The sequence below is a fragment of the Eptesicus fuscus genome, chromosome 18 (genome assembly GCF_027574615.1).
Source record: "Eptesicus fuscus isolate TK198812 chromosome 18, DD_ASM_mEF_20220401, whole genome shotgun sequence".
Classification (NCBI taxonomy): Eukaryota; Metazoa; Chordata; class Mammalia; order Chiroptera; family Vespertilionidae; genus Eptesicus; species Eptesicus fuscus.
This window is the reverse complement of record NC_072490.1, coordinates 47,451,311-47,475,713: the sequence shown is the minus strand read 5'-3', so window position 1 is coordinate 47,475,713 and position 24,403 is coordinate 47,451,311. Positions and strand designations below refer to the sequence as shown.

Here is a 24,403-nt window from a genome sequence, read left to right as displayed (position 1 = left end):
TACTCAGATTTCTTCTTGAAGAAGGTAGCTAGAGTTTTTGTTTGTTTGTTTTGTTTGTTTTGTTTTGTTTTTTTAATGTATCTTTATTGATTTCAGAGAGGAAGGGAGAGGGAAAGAGAGATAGAAACATCAATGATGAGAGAGAATCATTGATCTGCTGCCTCCTACACGTCCCCCACTGGGGATCAAGCCTGCAACCCAGGCACATGTCCTTGACTGGAATTGAACCCAGGACCCTTCAGTCTGCAGGCTGATGCTCTATCCATTGCACCAAACCAGCCAGGGCCTAGAGGTGGTTTTTTTTTTAGGATATGAGTGAGATTTGGTGGTCCTGAGCAGCTTTTCCTATACCTTAATGCTGGTATTGTGTGTTTTTTTAATTTATTATATGGACATTATTCCACTTATTCACATTGGCCAGTGGATTCAAATACTCATTGTTCTACATCTTCAGAGCTGCCTAGGGAGGGTTGTGGTGCGTGGGGTGAATGTAAACTTTGTAATCTGATCGGAGTTACACTTCCCATTCCTCCAATTATTAACTGTGTGGTGTTGGGCCAGTTTTAACCTCTCTGAGCTAAAGTTTGCTTCCCTGTAAAATGATGATAAACCTGCCTCTTCAACATCTTGGTTCCCAAGATGAAATAAAGGCCCAGGATTCTATTTTGCACAGTGTGTGCTGCATAGCCAGGGCCCAGAAGGTGCCAGTTCCCCTCTTCTTTCTCCTCATTTGCTATATAATTTTTCTTGGTGCAAACGCTGTGGCACTTGAGCTCTGTGCAGCACTGTCCACATGACACAGAAATTGGCCAGGAACCTCGGGCATAAATCTGGGCATTAGAAGAAGAAAGCCTGTCACCATGCATGTGTCAGTTGGCATCTCCTCACCTTTTCTAGGTAGCCTTTCACAGTGGAGTGGTTGTTTTCCTCCTTATCCTGGCGGCCATGTGTGTTGGGTAGTGTTTGACAGGCGTCTTCATGTGTGCCAAAGTATGGGGACAGGGACAAGGACAGGCCTACTCAAGATGTCACTTTCCTGTGCTGCAAGCCAGAGCTGACAATGCAGTCCCTTCTGAAAAACCCAAGTGGTGTGCTGGGGCGTCTCAACACAAGAGGAGAGAGCAGCCTAGCAGGCCAGGGGCCTCTTGCCTGGCACAGAGAAGCCGGAGATAGGAGGCTGTGCTCTGGAATGGGGGTGGTCTGTTCTCTCTACTTCTGTAGAGAATCACATTGTAACCGGGTATTTTTTATTTTTTCTATGTTGGCCAACTGTCCTATCTGGTCAAAAACACACACACACACACACACACACACACACACACACACACACACACACGAGTTGCTTCCAGTGAGAATTCGAGCATGCAGCAAAGGCATCTATTCTCACTTCATTGGTTTCTTCATTTTAAAAAAATCGTTTCCCTCCAGTAAGAGGTGATGAAATGTCCTTGTAGGAGAGGCTAAGGAGGGAAATGAAAATTTGTCATATGAAGACTTAGTGTGTGAAGAGATCTGAAGTCGCAAGCAGCCACAGCCACCACCCTCACAACAGGAAGGAAAATAAGGCAGCACTTTGCACTCTTGCCCTGTGCTGGGTGGGACCTGAGCCCTGGAAGCGCTCCTTCAGTGCTGGTGGTGGTGGTATTGATACAGACAGCAGGCAGCAGTCCTGATGTGTTTCTCAGGATTACCTTTAGGGGAAATCATGGACAGCTGTCAGATACTGAATGGACCTCCTCACACCATCATCCTGACAGAGTTCCCAGTCATTTAAAATCCATGATGCCCATTGAGGAATGTTTGCTTGGGTGTGTGTGTATGTGTGGGGTGTGGGGGAAGAGTGGGGCGGTGTCCTAGCCCATTGGTGACAGGATTATAGGATGCACTTACATTCCTTCTGCCATTTATTTGTCAGGAGCAATCTTGTATTTTTTTCTGATCTTACCTCAGCACATCCGTTTTTATCTCACACACATATAAGTTTTCCAGGTTTTATGTTAGGTTTGGTGTGGTTTTTTTTTAAGTTTGTGATTTAAAGTATAACCTTTCTCATTTCTTTTGCTTTTATCTGTTCCTAACTTTCCAATAATTGTTGGCAATTGTCATTTGGTTCTAAAAAGAAGTTTGAATCTAATCCAAAAATTTTATATAAGTTCTGTGATTAAAAATTACTCATCTAGAGTTATTATCAAGTTAAACTGATTTTACTGCTTATAATAGCTCATGATTATATTTTCAATGATTGAACAAAATTATTAAATTTGTTGTCCTCTCAATAAATTTTTGTGGGTTTTATTTTTTCTCTTCAGAATAATCCCTTGGAATAATATGATATCATGGTTTCTGACATGTATAAAATGCCTAATTTGGGTAGAGCTGTGGATAAGTTTATATTAAGAAGTATTTTGAAACAGAATATTCATTGTATATGTATGTATCTGTGTATTTTTTTAAGTAGAGCTTTAAAAACAGCTTACTTTTTTAAAAAAAATGTTTTTATTGATGTTAGAGAGAGAGAGAAAGAGGGAGAGAAACATGGATGAGAAAGAAACATTGATTGGGTGGCTCCTGCATGCCCCCTATTAGGTATTGAGCTGGCAACCGGGGCATGTGCCCTGACCAGGAATTGAACCCGCAACCTCTTGGAAAATCCAAATGTAAGAAATCTATTGTTTAATAAGAAATTGTTGGGTACCTCATACGTGAAGAGCAGATTATGTAATCCTTGGGATACAAAGGTACAAAAGTCAGAAGAGGTTCCTGTGGTTTGGGAAGGCCTTTTAAGGAGATGACATTTAAACTAATAGCTGGAAGATGAGAGGGAACTAACCATGCTGAGAGCGAAGGGGGAAAGACTCCTAACAGAGAGTGGCTACTGCAGCCAAGGTGCTCAGGTGGGAAGGAGTCCCAGAAGGCCAGTGTGCCTGAAGCATGGTGAGCAAGGCAGAGTGGGGACTAGGAGGAGATGGGAAATGTGGAGAGGAGCCAGATTACACGGGGATTGTATGTTAAGTGCACTCTTAACTACATTGGACAGGCTGATTTAGCAAATAAAAACACAGGATGCCCACTTAAATTTGATTCTCTGTTAAACAGCAAATACTTTCTTAGTGTAATTATGGATAAAATATTGCATAGGCCATACTTATACTAGAAAAAAAAATAATTGTTGATCTGAGAGTCTAACTTAACTGGGTGCCCTGTATTGTACCTGGTCACTCTCTAGATGGGAAGCCACCAGTGGGCTGTAGTGGGGGAGTAGTGTGATTGGTTTGTGTTCGTGAAAAACATCAGCTTGACGTCCTTGCTGAGTGATTCTCCCGCTACTTTTCCGAGTCTCAGCAGTAGGAGCACCCTAGCTGGCTCACGGTGTTAATTACAGAGTGGTTTCCAGGAGTCCCTCTTTCCTTCCTACAATTCTTACCTGAGCTGCCTACCTTTTACTCTCTCCTGGGTCTCAGCCTAAATGTGGCTCCTGAGAAACCCACCCTTCCCCACCCACAAAAGCCCCAGTAGCTGCCCTCTCCCTGTGTGGTCCCAAAGCCCCTCTCTTTCCTTTGGCAGAACACTTAGGCCACATGTTGCAATTGCTTCTCCTCTGTCTTCGCCGCTGGAGTAGGAACCCTGTGAGGGCACAAACTGTGTCTTTTTCCTTGTTGATTTTTCTGCGTCTAGCCCAGAAGCAGTGGACAAGTTTAATAAATGTTGGTTGACTGGGTGAATTAACCTTGAGTCCTTTTTAGAGTAACTCTCGGGATAATAAGCCATAGTCTTGTCTGAGTCCAATATCTGAGATATCAATTGCTAAGGGATTTATTTATTGAGCACGTCTTGCTGTCAGGTACTATGAAAAAGCTTAAAGATATCTGGATCTAGGTCTCTGCCCTTAAGGAACTCATAAGCTAGCTGAGTATATGAGAATACCAGAAAATAGGGAATGAACAAAGGAAATGCAATTAAGTGTTAGAGTAAGAGGTAGAATTAATAAGACCTAGGGATCCTTAACCTGGATTCCATGGAACGCAGGATGCTATGCGAAAGCGCTTGGTAGAGAGGTCTGAGAACTCTCTGGAACTATGTGCTCAGTGTCATACGCTTGTGTTCTCTTCCGGTGACTCTAGAGCTTTGATCAGATTCTCAAAGGGATATTGTTATGTTTCATGTTGTCCCACAGCTCCTGTAAACTGTTCTCCTGTTTTTTTAGTTGTTTTTCTTTTTGGTTCTCTGGCTGATTTTTTTCTACCCTGTCTTCTAATTCACTGATCTAATCCTCAGCTTCCTCTAATCTGCTGCTTATTCCTTCCAGTGTATTCTTTATTTCTGCTATGTCATTCTTCATTTCTGACTGGTTGTTTTTCATAGTTTCTATATTTTTTATGCTGTTGAGCATTCTTATAATCATTGCTCTGAATTCTATATCTGATAAATTGCTTATTTTCATTTCATTTAGCTCTCCTTCTGGAAAATTCTCTCGTTCTTTCATTTGGGGCTTTTTCCTTTGTCTCCCCATTTTGGCTCCTATTTGGTTATGTTTCTATGTATTAGGTAGATCTGCTGGTAGGGTGGCTGTATATACTAGTAGTAGGTAACCTGTGGGACCCAGTGGCACAGTCTCCCTGATCACCAGACCTAGCTTTTCTAATAATGTTTCTTGTGTACATTGTGTGGGCCTTCCTGTTGTAATTGAGTCTTGATTGCTATTGGCTCATTCATGGATGGGCTTGCCCATCAGGCTGGCTGACAGTGAGGCTTCACCCCCAACACAGCATGTAGGCTGCTGTGCAGTTTCTTATCACACAAAGCACAATTCACCTCAGCAGGGTTTGGAGCCTGCCAATATCTCCTTGTGGATATACTGCTTGTAAAGCTTATTGGATCCTGCTCTGTTGTTGTCTAAAGCTGGCCACTGGGTTTATTGGTTTTGGATCTCTTTGCGGGGGAGGGGGGGGGGGGGGGGGAGTCTCTGTGGTGCAGGCCAATGTCAGGTGCTGTTAGTGACTGGCCCTGAGTGCTTTGTTTGGTGCTATCAGCAATCCACAGCTTGTGGCTCCCTCTGCTGGGGCTGGATGCATGTGGGGCTAGATGCATGTAGTCCAAATCCATACTCAAGCTGTGTACCAAAGTCTGCTTTGCAAAGACCTGGTTCAGGAGCAGGTCAGATAAAGGCTCAAAGCACCCAGTGATCTGCCTCTGCCTGCAGGTTGATTGTTAGTCTCAGTCATTTAATGAGCCTTAGGCTATAGAGCTCAGTAGGTAATAAACTCCACAGGGTGGGGCCAAGAGGGTTTCCAATGGGTGAGGCAGTTGCTTAACCCTAGGATAAAGCTGCCTGGATGGAAAAGTTCTGCCTAACAAAGGTGGCTTCTGCAGTATGGGGGAATGACTCAGCATAGGGATCCAGGCAGCTGTTTCATCAAGTTCTTCCCCCAGAGCCACCAACCCTGGATTCTCCTTACACACCTCTAGTCCACTCTGCCCTTCCTCTGATGGAGCCCAAGGTGAGTAGCTACACACAAAATTTTGTGCATTGATCCTTAAAGAGGGTGCCAGCATTTCCAGCCATCTCTCTCTGGTAGATAGAAACTCTGCTGCTTTGCTATCCTAGTGCTCTGGGCTGGGGAGCCCAGTTTGGGGTTCCAACCCCAGACTTCTCAGGGGAAACCCCTGCAGCTAAGATATCCCTCCAGAAATTCAGCTGCTGCCTATGGGAGCCTGGCCAGCCCTCTAAGGCCTCCACACTTCCTACCATTCTCCATGTGGCCTCCTCTTTATGTCCTTGGTTATCAGGGTTCTCTCTTGCTAGTCTTCAGCTCAAGGGGAAGTACGTGACTCCAGCCAGAATTGTTGGACTTTCCTGATGGACTAAAGATCTAAATATGAAAGATGAAAATACAAAACTATGAGTAGAAAAGATAAAGTATTTTTAAACAATTTCATGCTGGGATAGCATTTCTTAAAATAATAAATGTAGACCTTGAGAAATTAAGTCATAATTAAATATTTGTGTTCAATGAAGGAAGCCATGGAAAAATGAACAGAGGAAAATCAAGAAAAAAATATTGAAAATATTTATAATAGCTTACAAGAGATTTATACTGATGATATACATTTTTTTTTACTTCTGCTAATTAGTAAACAGAAGTTTAAATGGACAAAATATATAAATGGCCATTTTCAGAAGGAGAAACTTGAATGGCTAATATGTTTTTGAAAGAGATGTTTAGTCTTATTATTATTCAGAGACATGACTATTAAAATGAGAGATACTGTACCCGTGAGGTTGGTTAAAAAAAAATTTGAAACTCAGGTTATCAGAGAGGATACATGAAAACAGGAATTGGCTGGGGTCGGGGCGGGGGGGGGGGGGAGAGGTCTTTGGTATGGAAAAGTATATTAGAAGCAACCTATCTGCCTGCTGATAGGGGAATAGAGAAGTAAGATTTTGGTTTCTCCTTATGAGAGAGTACCGTGTAGTAGTCTGGGGGATAAAACCTAGAGCAGCACCATGCAATAGAAATTTAATGTGATATTTTAAGGTTTTGGCAGGCACATTAAAAATGTACAGAGAAATAGGTGAAATTAATTTTAATGTTACTAGTATATTTAATTCAAGCCCATATATATCCAAAGTACCGTCATTTTAACACATCAATATAAAAATTATTGAGATATTTTACTTTCCTTTTTTGTATTCAGTCTTCAAAATCAGGTATGTATTTTACGCTTGAAGCACATCTCAATCAAATGCTAAATTTTCATTCGAAATGCTTGATCCTCCTTTCCATAGGTTTCACAAAATGTTTATATAAAAAAAATAGATTTACATACTCAAGGTGTTCTGGAAATACTTGAGTGTTCTATTAATTGAATAAAATACCAGTTTTTAAATTTAAAGTAATTACATTTAATTAAGAATTCACTTCCTCATTTGCATGAGCTACATTCCGGATGCTCAGTAGCCGCATGTGTATGTTGGCTGCTGGATGGACAGCACAGGTGGAGAGCTACATGTAACTATCTCGATGTTTTCCATAACATAACGATGGAAGAAAAAATGTAACAGTAACAACAAGATTTATAGCAAAATACCATCTAAATAAATTGAACATATAAAAAATTAATACATTGTATTTTTTTGCAAAAACGCATAATGTAATGAAATACATGGAAAATATTTGGGAAAATATACCTGTATCTGTAGGGTGAGGCAGCATGAGATCATGAAAAAAGGGATCAAAAGGGAAAACATGGTAAAATCTAGGAGAGTTCTAGACTGCTGTGCTGTGGGTCAGGGAGCTTACCCAACTCAGTCCTAGACACCTAGGGTTAAAACTAAAGCAATGGGAAGTACATCTAGACAATGGAATATTATTCAGCACTAAAAACAAATGAGCTCTCAAGCCATGAAAATACCTGGAGGAACCTTAAATGCACATTACTAAGTGAAAGAAACCTACCTGAGAAGGCTACATATTGTATGGTTCGACTGTATGAAATTTTGTAAAACTGTGGAGACAGTAAAGAGATCAGTGGTTGACAGGGGCAGGAGGACATGAATAGGCAGAGCAGAGGGGATGTTTAGGGCAGTGAAAATACTCTGTATTATAACATAATGATGGGTATACACCCTTGTACATTTATCCAAACCCATAGAATGTGCAACACTAAGAGGGAACCCTAAAGTGAACTGTGGAGTTTGGATGATTATGACGTGTTGTTGTAGTTCAACCTTGGTAATAAATGTGCCACTCTGGTGAGTAATGTCAGCAACCGGGGCGGCTCTGCATGGGGACGGAGTGTGTGGGCAGTTTCTGTGTCTTCCTCTCGATTTTGTTGTCAACCTAAAACTGCGCTAAAAAAAATAGTCTTTAAAATATGTGTTTTTATTAAAAATGAGAATTAGCTCTGCTCAAAAACAGTGACAAAACTGGACTGAATCTTAATGCAGAATTATAGTTTCATGATCTCATTTTCAAATTCCCAATAGCTAACATCATCAGAGCACATCACTGTGAAAAAAATCAGAGGACGTTTTTCTGAGGGCCATTCTTCTGAGAAACACAGTTTCTAAACATTACGTTCTCAGAACCTGTTATGTGTAGAAAATCCAAAATGAGGCCCCATGTACTTACACCCTCCCAAGCCAGAGGGCAACACTGCCATCCCCTCGAGTTTGTTTTATGGAGCATTGCTGTAATGTGCCTGCTGCTAAGAGCTAAGAGCTAAATTGTGTTCCCCCCAAAATTCATGCTGAATCCCTAATCTCTAGTATATCATAAAATGACTGTATTTGAAGATAAGGCATTTAAGTAGGTAATTAAGTTAAAATGAGCCCCTTAGAATGGGTCCTAACGCAATCTGACTGGGGTCCTTATAAGAAGAGGAAATGAGGACAGACAAAGAGACACCAGGAAGGGGCTCAGACAGAGGGAAGGCCGTTTGCAAGCCAAGGAAAGAGGCCTCAGGAGAAGCTAACCTGCCTACTCCTTGACCTTGGACTTCTAGTCTCTAGAACTGTGAGGAAGTAAATTTCCATAATTTAAGCCATCCTGTCTGTGGCATTGCGTTATGGCTACTAGAGCAATCTAATATGCCTGTATTTTAAAATATAATAAATTGCTTGAGAAGAAGTCAAGCATTAAGAGCAGAAACTCTGGAGTCAGATGGAACTGGCCCAAATTCCAGTCTGCAAATTACTAGTTCTGGGACTCCCTTCGCATGTTACTTTCTCCCCATGAAACAGAAATGGTATTAGTCCCCACCTTGTAGGGTTAGGGGAGGATTAACGGAGTGGATGGGAGTAATTGCTGTATAAATATTAGCTGTCATTATGATTGGAAATTGTGCCCCTTTTGTCAGACGTTCACTGCTCACATAGAGCAACTCCCCAGAACCAGGGAGACTTCTTCCTTATTTCAGTCCCTGCAGAGTCTTAATCATAAACACAGACCAGTTTGTGGACTGTTGTCTGGTTTACCCTCAGTGGTTCAGTCTCCACAGGTGTACCTTTGAATTAACTGCTGGACTTAGGAAGTCAGACATGATATGTGTTGAGTTTTCTTTTAGGAGTTAACATGGTCAGTGTGGACATATGCCATTCACCTGGGCATGTTGGGGCAGGGAGAAGCCAGCCTCAGCAGTTGGCGGCACAGCAATCAACAACCAGCTCTAGAGCTTCCCGTGCAAGCACCTGCCTCAGAGAGAACCAGCAGGGCCACAGTGTGGATTCCGTCGTGTCACATCTGTAACACTGTTTTCCCTGTGGAATGAGTTGAGGACAGAATTAGCCTTCACACGTCTCAGGGCAGGCCGCTGTTCACCCAGCACCGTGGTTTGTGGAACATTGCTGTAATATGCCTGCATTTTGAAATACAACAAAGTCTTAGCAACATGTCATTATGTGAATGCAGTCTCTTCAGTGTGTTTCAGTCGGTTACCTTCACACATCACGCTCTAGGAGATAAAAGGGGGCACTTAATATTCACTGAGTATGCCGAGAATGTACCTGTTTATATGCTCAATTTCCTAAAATCACATAACCTTTTGTTATCTTGTAATACATGAAAGGGATAGTTGGATCTGAGAAAGCTGTTACTCTGTCAGGTAAACAAGTTGCAAAGTTCCATTCCAGTACATATGCCCTGCATGGCAATGTGCCTTGGAGTGGAAACTTGCATCAGAAAGCCCGGTGTGAGTTCTTTGCATATTTCTCAAGAACATCTCTGATTTTTTTTAAAAAAGCTAGTAGCCCTGCACACGAATCCGTGCACCAGTAGCTCTCTGCGGGGCCTGGCCGCACCCGCTGCCAGAGGCTCTCCGCGGCCCAGAGGCCCATCTGCGGCCGGGCGCGGAACGCTTGCCTTGTCGCAGCGGCGATGAAGCAAGCATTCTGCCAGGCTGCTCACACTGCCCACTCTCAGTGGCCACCCCCCTGGGACTGGGGGACTCCGGCGGGGCTGAGAGGACTGGGCGCCGCCATCTTTGTGATGGAGTGATGGTTAATTTGCATATTACCCTTTTATTAAATAGGATGTCTCAAAGACTGTTTTTTAGAGCTCAATGATTCTGCTACCTGTAAAATATGACTGGCTTTGTTTGGTGGTTTCCTGTCTTTTCATCGCCTCCTTTTTTGTTCTGTTTCCCCATATGGGGGTACTTTTCTTTCAAGTGTCCTCTCTCAGCCAGAGGCTAGCTCTGTTGGTCTTTGTTATTCCCCCACTAAATCTGTGACCCAGTCCTGGTGTCCATGGCAGTGGAGAATGCTGTGATTGCCGGACTCAGTCACATGGACTTCAGACAGGTGCAGCCCAAATCTCCGGGTCGCCTTGCCGAGCCCCTGCAATCCCAGCCTGCAAACACTGACGACAGGCTGGCCGTGCAGGTGCTGCAGGTGCCGCTGAGTTCATTGACAGACACAGCTGGCTTGATTGGTGTTCTGTTAGAAATCCATCTGTTTACTGAACACCCCATGTTTGCCTAAATTCAGCTTGATTCTCCAGAATGGTCCAAGTGCCATAAAATGGGAATAGCTTCCATTTCATGAAGAAAGGCATTGGGAACTAGTAAATGAAACATATGAAAAGCAACTTTAGTAAACAGATCTGTTGTTTTAGATACTTATTCTTAATGTACACAAATGACCCAATGTCTGTCAATGCCTGTCCAGAATTATTTCGTATATTAGGTGAGAAACATAAGATAAATCCATGCATACTTCTGGAAATACGAGCTTGTCATTATTAATGATGGAAGAAGAAGATTTTAGAAGGGCATGGGATTTGATTATAACCAAAATATTAGAGTTCCCAGTAGAAACACGGAAACTTCACCCTGCCCTCCTGCTGGGGCCACCCAGTCGGCTCCTGGCTGGTGATGTCAATGGGATGGCCTTCTCCTGCCTTTAGGACCCTGCTGGCCTCCGAAGTGCTTTGCACCCATTCTCCATTCCAGTTTTCAAGAAACTTGTAAGTCACCCACGTCCTCCCTCTTCTGCATCCCCACAGTCAGGAGTCACCAAATCCTTTCAGTTTTGCCTCATAAATATTCTTCAAATATGTCCACGTCTTTCCATCCCCAAGACACATATGTCCCTGGAGGGAGGGAAGAGGAAAGAGTTGTTTTTCTTTCTTTAAAAACGTTTTTTAATTTTAAGTGGTAAAAACAACATAAAATTTGTCATCTTAACCATTTTTAAGTGCACTCTTCAGTAGTGTGAATTAGATTCTCAATAGAGCTTCCAAACTTTCTCATCTTACAAAACTGAAACTCTGTACCCATTAACAACAATCTCCATCTTTCTTTCTTTTTCTGTTTTGTTTTTGTGTGTGTGTTTGTTTGTTTGTTTTTGTTTTTTTTTTGTAATGGCCAGTGAGAGCAAGCAAAAGAACGTAGATAACACTTTGGGTCAAGGTAATGTTACTCTATTAGTATGTGCTTGTTTTGATAAGTTTTAAGTGAGATCATTTGTTTGTGACACTGGCCTTATAAGCTCACAGTATTCATAGGGCTTGGCATGGGGACTTTATATGGGGAAATAGGGAGTTTACAGAAGAAATCCAATTAAAATGAGGTCATTAGAGTTGGCCCTAAACCCTTAGGACTGGTGTCCTTATGAGAGGAAATACGAATGCAGAGACAGATATACAAAAGGAAGATTATGTGAAGAGACACAGGTGAAGGCCAAGGTTAGATTTTCGCCCTAGTATTTTCACCAGGTCTCACACAGTGCTTTAATTCAACAATCTGAAAATAAGTGAAGGTGACCTATGATAACCACTTTGGTTTGTTTTTGGCCAATCTATCATTTAGAAGAGAGTTTGCAACCCTTGCTGGTTTGGCTCAGTGGATAGAGTGTTGGCCCATGGATTGAAGGGTCCCGGGTTGGATTCTGGTTAACTGAGGATCCAGCCTCAGTTGCAGGCTGGATCCTCAGCCCTGGTTGGGGCACATGCAGGAGGCAACCAATCGATGTGTCTTTCTCACATTGATGTTTCTCTCTCTTGGTCTCTTCTTCTCCCTTACACTGTCTCTAAAAATTAATGGAAAAAAAAAATAACCTTGGGTGAGGATTGACCAAAAAAAGAAAAGAAAAGAAGAGAGCGTGCTGTAATGGAATGAGAGAAGGATCTGGATTTGAGTATCATTGTCATCATTTATTTAAGTGTGACCATTTGCCCTGGCCGGTGGCTCAGTTGGTTGGAGTGTAATCCCGTGCACCAACAGGTTGTGGGTTCCATTCCTGGTCAGGGCACATAGGTAGGTTGCAGATTCAGTCAGTCCCTGGTTAGGGCACACATGGGAGATAACCAAGGGATGTTCTCTCTCACATCAATGTTTCTCTCTTTCTCTCAAAATCAATCTAAAAAAACAAAGAAGCATATCCTTGGGTGAGGAGTTTTTTAAGTGCAACCATTGCCAGCAAAATCCTATGAACTCTTGCTTTTTATCTGGTAGATCAAGTTCTCTGATCTCCCCACCCTCTCCCTCCCCCTCCTCTTCTCCCGTCACTGTGGAGATCCGTAAGGCTCACTGGCAGTAGGAAAGGTAAGAAGGATGCCATTTGCTGTGCAAGTCATCGAACACGTCATTGGAGGGTGTTGCAGGGGGTCCCGTGTGCTTTGGCAGTGCCATCACCTACTTTGAAGTTTGGAGACATTGTCCCAAAACGTTCTGTGATACTAGTGGGTGAAGGTTAATGGAGCCATTAAAACTTTTAAGTCTAATTCATAAAAGGCAGCCCATCTATCAAGACATATTTGTTCTGTTATAATTAAAGATCTGTCAAACCCTTCTACCTTGTTGAGTAAACTCATTTTTTCATGATTTTAGGGTTTCACTTGGCTGTAAAATTTCCTCTGGGCTACAAAGCAGCAAATGTAATCTGCTCAGGAATGAACTTTTTAACAGAAGTCAAAGGGGAAAAGAATCAATTTAGCTAGTTTTGACTTATAACAGTTAAAAGAAAAATTGAAAGTATTGGATTTTGAGTAAGTGCGTTTGCCTCAGTTTGAGGTTGAGTGTGTGTTAAAATAACACTTACCACATTGGCCAGTCATTTGGATTATTCTATTATACTCTTTTGAAGCTATACAACCCACCAAGTAATTAAGTGGGCTGCACATGTCAGATGTTTCGTATAAAGAACAATTAGGCTTTCAACACATCAAATACTAATCAGTTGGCTCAGGCGTTTTTTTGGTTGAATATATTATATCTCATGTGTACATGTGAGACAAAGCCACAAATTATTTCTAATAAGTGCAAGGTTTATTGCTAAATGATTGGCATTAGTTATAGATTTTTTGGGGTGAAAATAGATATTTCATCTATTCATACACAATACACACGATACACAATATCGGACAATTGACAAAAGTTGAATGAGGAACTGTTGCATAAGTTTAAGAGTGGAGGGTTTTCATTTAGGCGCCCTGAGTTCAGATTTTACCTTCACTATGTATTACCTGATATCATACTTTAGTAAGATACTTAATCTCTCCAAGCCTCAGTTTTCTCTTCTGTAAAATGGATCTAATAATGACAGTCTCATCTTGTGAAAAATAGTATTAAATTGTGCATGGTAAATGCCTGGCACAGTGCCGGGGAAGAAATTATTGGAAAAAACATGGATGAATAGTATTATCACTTTTCCTGTTATCAACTAGACAAGAAGATGGGTGGTTTTCCATCATTGTTCACACACAATTGTGAGAATGGACTGGTCACTTCTATGCTAACTCTGTTGATGAAACCATTGTTCTGGGCCCAGATCTGGGCCTGATGAGTTTGGGAGCTTAGCTGTCCAGCCTTACAGTGCTGCTGCTGCCACTGCTTTTAGTTAGGGCCCGGGAGAAGGAAACAGAAGCTCAAGTGCTCTCACAACTGGAGATCGGTGCTCTGGCCCAGCCACATTTCTACAGGAGGGAGGGTTGGCAAAAATAGAAGCAGACTCAACAGCATAGGGGTTGCGTTTTGTTCTGTTTCCCCACCACACAGCAGTCAGAGAAGCGTGTGATGATAGCTTCTTTTCTCTGACAAATTGCTTTGTAGAAGTCACAACTTTTTTGTTATGAGTTGAATTATACCTCTTCCAAAAAAAGAAAAACATGGAATCCTAACCTCTAGTAGCTCGGAAATGGACCATATTTTGAAATAGGGAGTTTATAGAAGAAATCCAATTAAAATGAGGTCATTAGGGTTGGCCCTAATCCCTTAGGACTGTGTCCTTATTGGAGGGGAAATATAAATGCAGAGACAGATAAACAAAAGGAAGATGATGTGAAGAGACACAGGTGAAGGCCAAGGTTAGATCCTTCCTTCTCAGCCCTCAGAAGGAGCCCACCTGCCGACACCTCGATTTTGGAATTGTAGCCTCCGAAACTGTGAGGCAATAAAATTCTGTTGTTTAAGCCACCAGATGTGTGGTGCTGTGATGAGGCAGTTCCAGCAAACTACTACAGCGCCACAAAGGATGCAGTGAGAGCAGGACTATTGAAGAAAGGAAAAGCGAAAGATACTGGAGGTGATGTTTTCCACTCAAGGTGCTAGTTCATGGAGGTGTGTTTGTAGCAGCTGTTTCAGTGCCCAGCAACTGAGGACAGGGAGCTGCTCCTGATAAATTCCGAATTCCAGATGCTTTCCCGAGGATTGATTAATCACAGAGCTGAGAGTAAACCTGGGAGAGCTCTCACAGCCACCTGTGAGGCGTGAGTCTATTCACACCTGTGTGGAGGTAGAGGCTTGTCTAGACACCCCCGTGTGGAGGTGGGGGCGTGTCTGGACACCCCCGTGTGGAGGTGGGGGCGTGCCTGGACACCCCCGTGTGGAGGTGGGGGCGTGCCTGGACACACCCGTGGGGAGGTGGGGGCGTGTCTGGACACACCCGTGTGGAGGTGGGGGCGTGCCTGGACACACCTGTGTGGAGGTGGGGGCGTGTCTGGACACACCTGTGTGGAGGCGGGGGCGTGCCTGGACACACCCGTGTGGAGGTGGGGGCGTGTCTGGACACACCCGTGTGGAGGTGGGGGCGTGTCTGGACACCCCCGTGTGGAGGTGGGGGCGTGCCTGGACACACCCGTGTGGAGGTGGGGGCGTGCCTGGACACACCTGTGTGGAGGTGGGGGCGTGCCTGGACACCCCCGTGTGGAGGTGGGGGCGTGCCTGGACACCCCTGTGTGGAGGTGGGGGCGTGTCTGGACACCCCCGTGTGGAGGTGGGGGCGTGTCTGGACACCCCCGTGTGGAGGTGGGGGCGTGTCTGGACACCCCCGTGTGGAGGTGGGGGCGTGTCTGGACACCCCCGTGTGGAGGTGGGGGCGTGTCTGGACACACCTGTGTGGAGGTGGGGGCGTGCCTGGACACCCCCGTGTGGAGGTGGGGGCGTGCCTGGACACCCCTGTGTGGAGGTGGGGGCGTGTCTGGACACCCCCGTGTGGAGGTAGGCAGGCAGAATTGGGCCTTCCTTTCGGAGGCCTGTGGGAAGCAGCCATGGTTATAGAGCCTATAAACAAGGAATGCCATTTTTATCAAATGCTTCTTTCAAATGTGGATTTTTCCAAAGAGCTACATAAAATATTTCTCAGAAATGGGAATAAGAATTAGGAAGGAGAATACTGAGGTATTTATAGAAAAATGATTTTGAATATATTTTTGGTTAAGAATGAATAAATCTTATTTATTAACCTTTCTATCGACCTTTGTCCCAAACACATGCATTGCGGAAAGGTGAAAAGAGGCTGTTTTGCGTGCTGATAAATAAAACTATTCAATGATGGGAAAAGTAATGACAGAAAACAATGGAAGCCCAAGTTTCCTCTTGGGAGTCCTGCTGGGGCTTAGCTGGTGTCCTCTCCCCAGGACAGCTCTGTGGCCTTCCTTCCCCTTTCTTATTGGACCTTGCTGGGCTGACAGAAGTGGGGTCTCAGAGACTGATGGAGACGCCGGAATTAATACAGACCCCAGACGGAAGGCAGGTTCTGCTGCAGGGACCGGGCCTTCCTCCTCGGCCCGAAGGGAAGAGGCCGGCGGGAACTGACTGTGTCTGCGAGGCCGCCTGCCATCGCAGGGCGGTGATTACTCTCCGGGGCATGACTGTACTTGGACGGTTGCCTGAAGTGTAAATGATTAGTGTCTTAAACAAGTCACTGGCCCGAAAGGAAAGTGTAATAAGTGGAAGATCAAAGTGCTTTTGAACTGGCTTTTCTCTCCTCCTCGGAGCTCATCGTCAAGGCAGCGAATGCCCCGGGCACCTTAGGAAGGCCCCTGCCGGTGAGGCCCCCGAGCCTTGGTCTGCACTCTTTCTAGAAGGTGGTCCTGGGTGTCAGCGCTCCGGTCGCTAGTAGAAAGGCGCATGGTTGGAGGTGGGCGTGTAACAGTAACCCACGTGTGGGCACTTCCTGTTTGTGACTTAACTGTAAATCATCAGGAGTTTCTCTCTTCAGGGAAATCCTGCAGGGATGCATTTTGGATACATATTTGCTACTCCCGGTTAGTCTCCTTGGTAACACCCCGCTCCCCCCTGCTTTCCAGCTTTTAGGAGAGCGATGGGCTTGATGTTGTGAATTCCAAATACATTTCGAGGCCCGAAGTTCATTCCCTACCCAGAGTTGAATTCGAAAAGTACACTCAGATGCTTAAGGTTAAAAGAAAACTGTCTTTGCTTGAATCTCTCAGAGAATGGGAGCTCCCTGGTTTCACTGTGCCGTGTTTCTTCACTGCCGGACATGTGGGTGCCCTGGAGCGGTTCCAGAGCCGTCAGACTCCGGCTCCCCAGTCTCTCCCCTGGTTCCGGCCCAGCCCAGCTTTCCTTCCCCTTGCTTCCTCCCCCCGACCCTAATTTTTATAATAGAGACTTCAGAGACTTGGCTTCCTAGTAGTTTTTGGTCTAGGCCCGTGGTCGGCAAACTGCGGTTCGCAAGCCACATGCGGCTCTTTGGCCCCTTGAGTGTGGCTCTTCCACAAAATACCACAGCCTGGGCGAGTCTATTTTGAAGAAGTGGTGTTAGAAGAAGTTTAAGTTTAAAAAATTTGGCTCTCAAAAGAAATTTCAATCGTTGTCCTGTTGATATTTGGCTCTGTTGACTAATGAGTTTGCCGACCACTGGTCTAGGCTCTCTGAACCAGTTCACACTTTTTAAGAACAAGAGAGTCAGGAACCAGGCGTGGGAGAGTAGAGTGGAGAGGGTTAGTATGAAGAGCTCATATGTGGATGAACCCTGGTCTGTGTCCCCCATGCTAGTTATAATTTCAGTATGCTATGAAGAACGGAAAGGTGCCCTCGCTGGTTTGGCTCAGTGGACAGTGTCGGCCTGCGGACTGAAAGCTCCCAGGTTCGATTACAGTCCAGGGCACATGCCGGGGTTGTGGGCTCGATCCCCAGTACAGGGCTTGCAAGAGGCAGCTGATCAATGATTCTCTCTCATCATTAATGTTTCTATCTCTCTCTCCCTCTCCCTTTCTCTCTGAAATCAATAAAAACATATTTAAAGAAAAGAAAGTCAAGCCCTGGCTGATGTGGCTCAGTGGTAGAGCGAAGGGTCTTGGGTTTGATACCTGGTCAAGGGCAAGTACCTGGGTTGCAGGTTCCTTCCCCAGCCCAGGCCGGATCGAGTGCAGGAGGCAACCAATCCATGCGTCTCTCTCACATCGCTGTTGATGTTTTGCAAGCTGTATTTGTTCCCGTCTTCAGTCCTTAAGCTTACTTGACACAATTGACCCCTCTCTTCTCTGGAACTTTTCTCCTGACCTCTCAACTGCCCCCTTTTCTTTCTGTGTTCCGATGTCCTAGAAAATCCTTTCAGTTTCCTTTGTAGGCTTCTTCTCCTCAAACCAACCGCCCAAAATGTTGGAATTCCTCCTGGGTCCCCCAAGTTCCCCTCTCTACTCACAGCCGACCAGTGAACCCCCTGCTGCTCTGTGGCCACCACAGGACTGGCTCAGGGTCAGCATATGTGACTGAGGCTGGCGGGGATTTCTGTCTCACTTGCTCATTGCCGGGTCCCTAGGGCCTCACAAGGCTTTTGGCTCGTTGTACTAGTAGGTACCTAGGAAATAAGTTAGACACATGGCCAGTCTGTCATGAATTGATTAACCCTGGAAGCATTTTCATTTTCTGCTGAAGGTTTCTTCTAGCAAAATTCCAAAAGGAAGCTAACTCCTGTGGGAAAGAATAGCAAGCACCGCTCTACCCAGGAATTGTCTGGGGAAATTGTTCAACGTGAATCATTGTGCCTTTGTTAAAGTCAATGATATTCTAGAAACAGTGATAAAATGTTTAAGTTATAATTGAAGTTTAGATCTTACAGTTTTACATTTCATACACGTACTAGCCATGTTACTATTTTCGGGCACTGAGTCTCTGATCATACCTGGTCTTTTAAGTTAACGAACGTTTATTATTCCTAATTAAATTTGTAAACCTGAAGCAGACATTGGAATTTGGCTATTATCCTTCCCTGGCAGATTATAGTGCTGGTTAGTTTTACAAATGTAAATGACCTATGTAGCTCAACATGGCAGATTGGATTTCCCAGAGATATAAGCACATCAAAACATGCTCCTGTTCAGTGTGACGATGACACTCTTCATCAAGAAGTGCAGTGTATGTTCCCTCCACCTGAACCGGGTTGGACCTTTGAAAATGCCTCGCCCAGCAGAATGTGGCAGAGTGAAGCTGTGTGAGCTCTAATGTAAGTCCTTGAAGAACTGCGGTTTTGCTCGGTTCTTTCTTTCTCTTGGGACATGTGCAAAATCTGGCTGCCCTGAAGTCACTCTGCTGGAAAGACCACAAAGGAATTGCACACAAATCTGGAGAAGGGTGCCCCTAACTGAGTCTTCCCAGCGCAGGTTCCCGTCATGTATATACTAGGGAAGAAGCCTTCAGTGTGACCTTGGCCCCGGCCATTGTCTGAGTTCAGCCTCATGAGAGATGGAGATGGAACCCCCTGGCAGGGATGCTGTAAAACACCGGACCTTGAGAAACATGAGAGGTCATCATGATGACCGCATTTCAGTCACAGCCTTTGGGGTATATTGTTACACAGCGTTAGCACACTGGAACCATAGTGTGTGTTTAGTTTTTTTGTATGGAAATTTGATGAGTGTTCAGTTTTGGCTTTGTGATTTCTGTTCCATGCCATGGTAGCTATTCCTGATTGAATATTAATTTTCCTCTCATACTGCTTTCTTCTGCTCTATTGGAACGTTCTACTATAAATTCTTTATCAGCAGCAAGTGACTTTTTCAGCTAAAACATGTATCTTTTTCATTTGTTACTGAAATTTCTCCCTCAGGAATAGGTTGAGCGTCTTCCCAGGTGTTTAATGTTTTGCACCTTAACGAAGGCACAACTCATGAAAACAACGATTGAACTGCCATGTATTTCATGAATATTGAGACAGTATTAAAATTAAAGAGAAATGTGCTACCAACTAGCTGTAGTCATATCTGAAAATATTATTTATGGGTACATTTTTATTTTGACAAATTTCAAGGGAATGTTTATATTTGAAGTGGGTATTATCAGACTCTTAGAAAATATACAACATTATTTATAATAAAGTAGGCTTGGCAGACTCCGTCTGAACTATGGCAGTGGTTACCATTTGCAAATAGTCACATTTTATTCCCACAGTATTTTGTTGAATTAGGTAAAAAAGATTTGATTCAGATCAATAACTATGGCACATAAAATAATAAGCCCTTTCAAAAAATGTAAGAGTGTAAATTATGTGTGCTTGTGGAAGTGGTGAAAAACTGAACATGAAATTTTAAAATATTGTAGCTTGAAAACCTAATAATCTATCAGCTATTAAAATATAAAGTAGGCAAGAAATCATTCCTGTGAAATTTAATAAGATTGCAAGGTGTTTAGGTGATTTTTCCTTCTTAGTATAGAAGTAGCTCTGTGTACAATTTTAAGACTTATTTGATCTTAAGTAAGCTAAATGGATTAAATGACTACCTGTTACCTGTATTATTTATCAACTCCAGTATGACTTCCTAGTGCTGTTTGGTAGTATGTATAAATACAAAAATACATTGTGTATGGATATTCCACCTTATTTCAAAAAAGGTTTAACTCAACTTACAAAAATAGGAAGAGTAGATATAAAAGGCTAAGTGACTGACTGTAAGTTCGTCCGACCATCCAACTGACCCACTGGCTGGGACATATGACACGCACTGGCAATTTAAAAATAAACATTGACGCCTGCATGCACGATACATATAAAGCTCTTGCTGGAGCCAATTGCACACGTGTGTTTTGATCTGTCATTGTCAATCGTGAATTTGGTTGTTTTTGTTGACATTCTGAAGCTGAAAGAAAGCGGTGTAGTCGACAGAATATGTCTGAAAACCAACTTTTGGCACAACGTACCTCTGAAGCCGAAAGAAGCTGGTATTGTCAAAAGAATGTATCTGAAGACTAATTATTGGCACTTAGAGAAAGGGCAAATAGTGACATTAAAATATTTCTTCTAATTAATTTCCTTTCAATGTGCATGAATCTGTGCACCAGGCCACTAGTAATAAAATAAAAACAAGTAGGTAAGCTAAATGGAACAAAAAGATAATAAAATAAGATAAATTCAAGAGTGAGGTTAAAACTTTCAAGTTGTTAGGTCTTGTTAATGGTGTCTTACTGATGGACCAACACATGCTAACATCGGCAGTTTTCACCCTCCCATTGGTATTTTTCAAAATTGTCCAAGATTTAGCAAATAGTGTTCATTTTTCCCCCTTCAAATGATGGAAACTAAGCTCCTTTCACTGGAGGTGATTTCTTCTGGAGTGGGGTCAGAAGTGGTGGGGAAGGGTGCAGTAATTTCTGAATGATGATGACTGTACTGAATAGCTTGGAATCTTTAAATTGCTGGCACTCCTCTGGTGGAAAACACAAACGAGTCTTAATATGTGACTCAATGTGTTCTTGCCTTGGGGAAGATTAAAAGGCATGCTGAGGGGGCAGTCACTTCTATCTAGACTTTTTCCTACCTCTGTGTCCACCTGAATGTAGCTATGGAAAGGAAATGGGGGGAAAAAGAGATGCATATTTTTAAAATAGAACTAGAAAGAAAAGAAATGAAAACAGTTGTTGGTTTAGGGGGGTGGAATTATGGGCACATAGTTATTTCATCTTTATGATCTTTTTAATGTTGCTTTAAGTATCTTTATGATATAAATAAGAATAAAAATAAAAGGCTTATTACTTGTTAGTATTATTGTCCTCAAGGGTATTTGAAGTCTTTGGAGATGAAGCTCTGATTATGCACATGGCCTCGTTCAATCATTCAAGCAATATTTATCTAGCAAGGCATTGTGGGAAACACAAAATCCCAGTGGAAACACACTGTTCTTACAGTCATAGGGCCTTAGGAGGTAAAACAACATGCTGTGTCTGTTAAAAGTGTGAACAGTGTCATTTCAGCAAGAGGTAACAGGGCTGGCATTTTGAGGAGGTGGGATCCAACCTAGATCTGGAAGAATTGTAAGATTTGGGAGATGGGGAGATAAGGAGTCATTAATGGTGTTGGCCACATATTTTCAGTTCCCCACCTCATCCAGGCATATGGTAGAATTGCACTTGTGGTATGCTGAAACCCTGGGGCTAGTTATGGCAATGAATGTGTCACTGTGGGGCTAAGCCTCTATCTTCTGGTGCAAGACCCTACAGAGCTTTCTTTCCCCCTGGCATGGCTCCTAGCCATGTTTGAGCTGCTGGTTACTCTTCCAGCCTGGCTGCCTGAGGAACAAAGGCAGGTGAAGCTGATCTACTGGCCCCAAATGGACCAATAGCAAGCAAGAAGTGAAGTAAAGATTTAATTTTTGGTTGAAGCCTGGAAGCATTAGTGAGAATGGTGAAAAACAAGATTAGAGCAAGTTGAGACCTGCCACAGTGAGCCAGGAACTTAGGGCTGACGCTGAAGAGAAAAGAAACATTTTGTGGTGTGTGTTGACCTCTCCCTTAATTTATTGTGTTATTTCATGCTCTACACCAAACTGAAAGTACACAAAACATATGTAAGGGAGGAAAAGTGGTGTGCAGGGATGTGTACATGGACACAGCAGGAGTGTGGGCATTGCAGCCACATCAGCAGTGGCCATGGAGCTTCCATGAAATCTGGGGGTGGAATAGAGGCAGTCTCTGCAAAACAAAGTATTTTTATTAACTTGTATTTTTACATGGAAAAAAGAGAGAGAATCCCATGGTTACTAATAAAGCTATATATTCCTACCACCCATCCAAAATAGGAAATTGACCCAGTCTTTAAAAAAATATGTTTTGCTGGCAAGGACATAGAGAAAGGGAAACCTAGCGCACTGTTGGTAGGAATGCAGATTGGTAGAAACACTGTGGAAAACAGTGTGGAGGTTCCTCAAAAAATTAAAATGGAATTGCCTTAGGACCCAGCAATTCCACTTATGGGAATATATTCAAAGAAACTCAACTACTAATTAAAAAGAGTTTTTTGCACCCCTATGTTCATTACAGCATTATTTGCAATAGTCAAGATAAGGAAGCAACCCAAGTGCCCACCTATATAGATGAGTGGATAAATAAGCTGCCATATACTTACACAATGGAATACTACTCAGCTATAAAAAAAGAATGAGATCTTACCATTTGCAACAGCATGGATGAACTTAGAGGGTATTATACTAAATGAAAGAAGTCAGACAGAGGAAGACAAATACTATATGATTTCATTTATATGGGAAATTTAAAGAACAAAATAAACAAACAAAATAGAAACAGACTCAGGTAAAGAGAACAGACTGAAAGTTGTCAGAGGAGAGGGGATGGGGTCTGGCTAAAAATGGTGAGAGGATTAAGCAGTACAATTTGGTAGTTACAGAACAGTCACAGAGATGTAGATCACAGCATAGGGAATCCTATCTAATAAAAGAATTATAAGCAAATTGACCATCACTCCAACACACAAGATGGCTTCCCCCATGTGGTCAAAGATGGCTGCCCCCATGTGGATACAAGATGGCCACCACAAGATGGCCAGCAGGGGAGGGCAGTTAGGAGGGACCACCCACAAGATGGCCACCACAAGATGGCCTGCAAGGGAGGGCAGTTGTGGGTGATCAGGCCAGCAGTGGAGGGCAGTTAGGGGTGACCAGGCTGGCAGAGGAGGGCAGTTGGGGGTGATCAAGCCTGCAGGAGAGGGCAGTTAGAGGTAACCAGGCCTGCAGGGGAGGGCAGTTAGGGGGGACCAGGCCTGCAGGGGAGGGCAGTTAGGGGCAAACAGGCTGGTAGGGGAGCAGTTAGGCATCAATCAGGCTGGCAGGGGAGTGGTTAGGGTGTGAGCAGGCTGGCAGGCAGAAGCAGTTAGGGGCAATCAGGCAGGCAGGCAGATGAGTGGTTGGGAACCAGCAGTCCTGGATTGTGAGAGGGGTGTCCGACTGCCCGGTGGGATTGGGCCTAAACGGGCAGTCGGACATCCCTCGAGGGGTCCCAGATTGGAGAGGGTGCAGTCTGGGCTGAGGGATACACCCCCCCATGCACGAATTTCGTGCCCTGGGCCTCTAGTCTAATCTAATAATAGACAAATATGCAAATTGACCACACCTCCGACACACTCACAAGCCACGCCCACAAGCCACGCCCACCATCCAATCAGAGTGAGTATGCAAATTAACCCAAACCAAGATGGCTACAGCCACAGAGAGCAAGGTTTCCTAGGTAACAGAGGAAGCCAAGCTTTCCGCCTGCCATTGCCAGGCCTAAGCCTCCACTCAAGCTACAAAGTTTCAATTATAGAAGGTAAACAAATTCAAACAAATGGCGGCAGAATGGAGCTTGAGAGAGCAGGCTAGGGTTGCTGCCGGCAACAGGGGAAGCAAAGCTTTCCACACACCCTAGCTGGGCCCACCCACTTAAGGCAACAAAGTGTCAATTATAATCCCAACACAAATGGCTGTGGCCTCTGAGGGAACCCCAGGCTTGGCTCCGCTCCAGGCTACAAAGTTTCAATTGTAGAAGGAAAATAAATTCCAGATACCAGGGCCTCTGCTTGGGTTGCCAGGGGGCGTGGCCAGCCTGCAAACCACCACAGGCCCCTCGCTCAGGCCACCCCACACCCCAAGGGAAACCCCACCTGATCCAGGACGCCCTTCAGGGCAAACCAGCTGGCCCCCACCCCTGTACCAGGCCTCTATCCTATCTAATAAAAGAATAATATGCAGATTGATCATCACTGCAACACACAACATAGCTGCCCCCATGTGGACACAAGATGGCCAGCACAAGATGGCCAGCAGGAGAGGGCAGTTGGGAGGCACCCGGCCTGCAAGGGAGGGCAGTTGAGAGGAACCAGGCCTGCAAGAAAGGGCAGTTGGAGGTGATCAACCCTGCAGGAGAGGGCAGTTAGGGGTGACCAGGCCAGCAGAGGAGG

The 24,403-nt window shown here is 44.0% G+C and overlaps 1 protein-coding gene across 1 annotated transcript in view; it reads left to right on the top strand.

Moving 5' to 3' along the window:
• The window catches only part of FHIT (fragile histidine triad diadenosine triphosphatase), a 1,079,335-nt gene that overhangs the window by 777,035 nt on the left and 277,897 nt on the right, over nt 1-24,403 (top strand). The window lies entirely within an intron of this gene.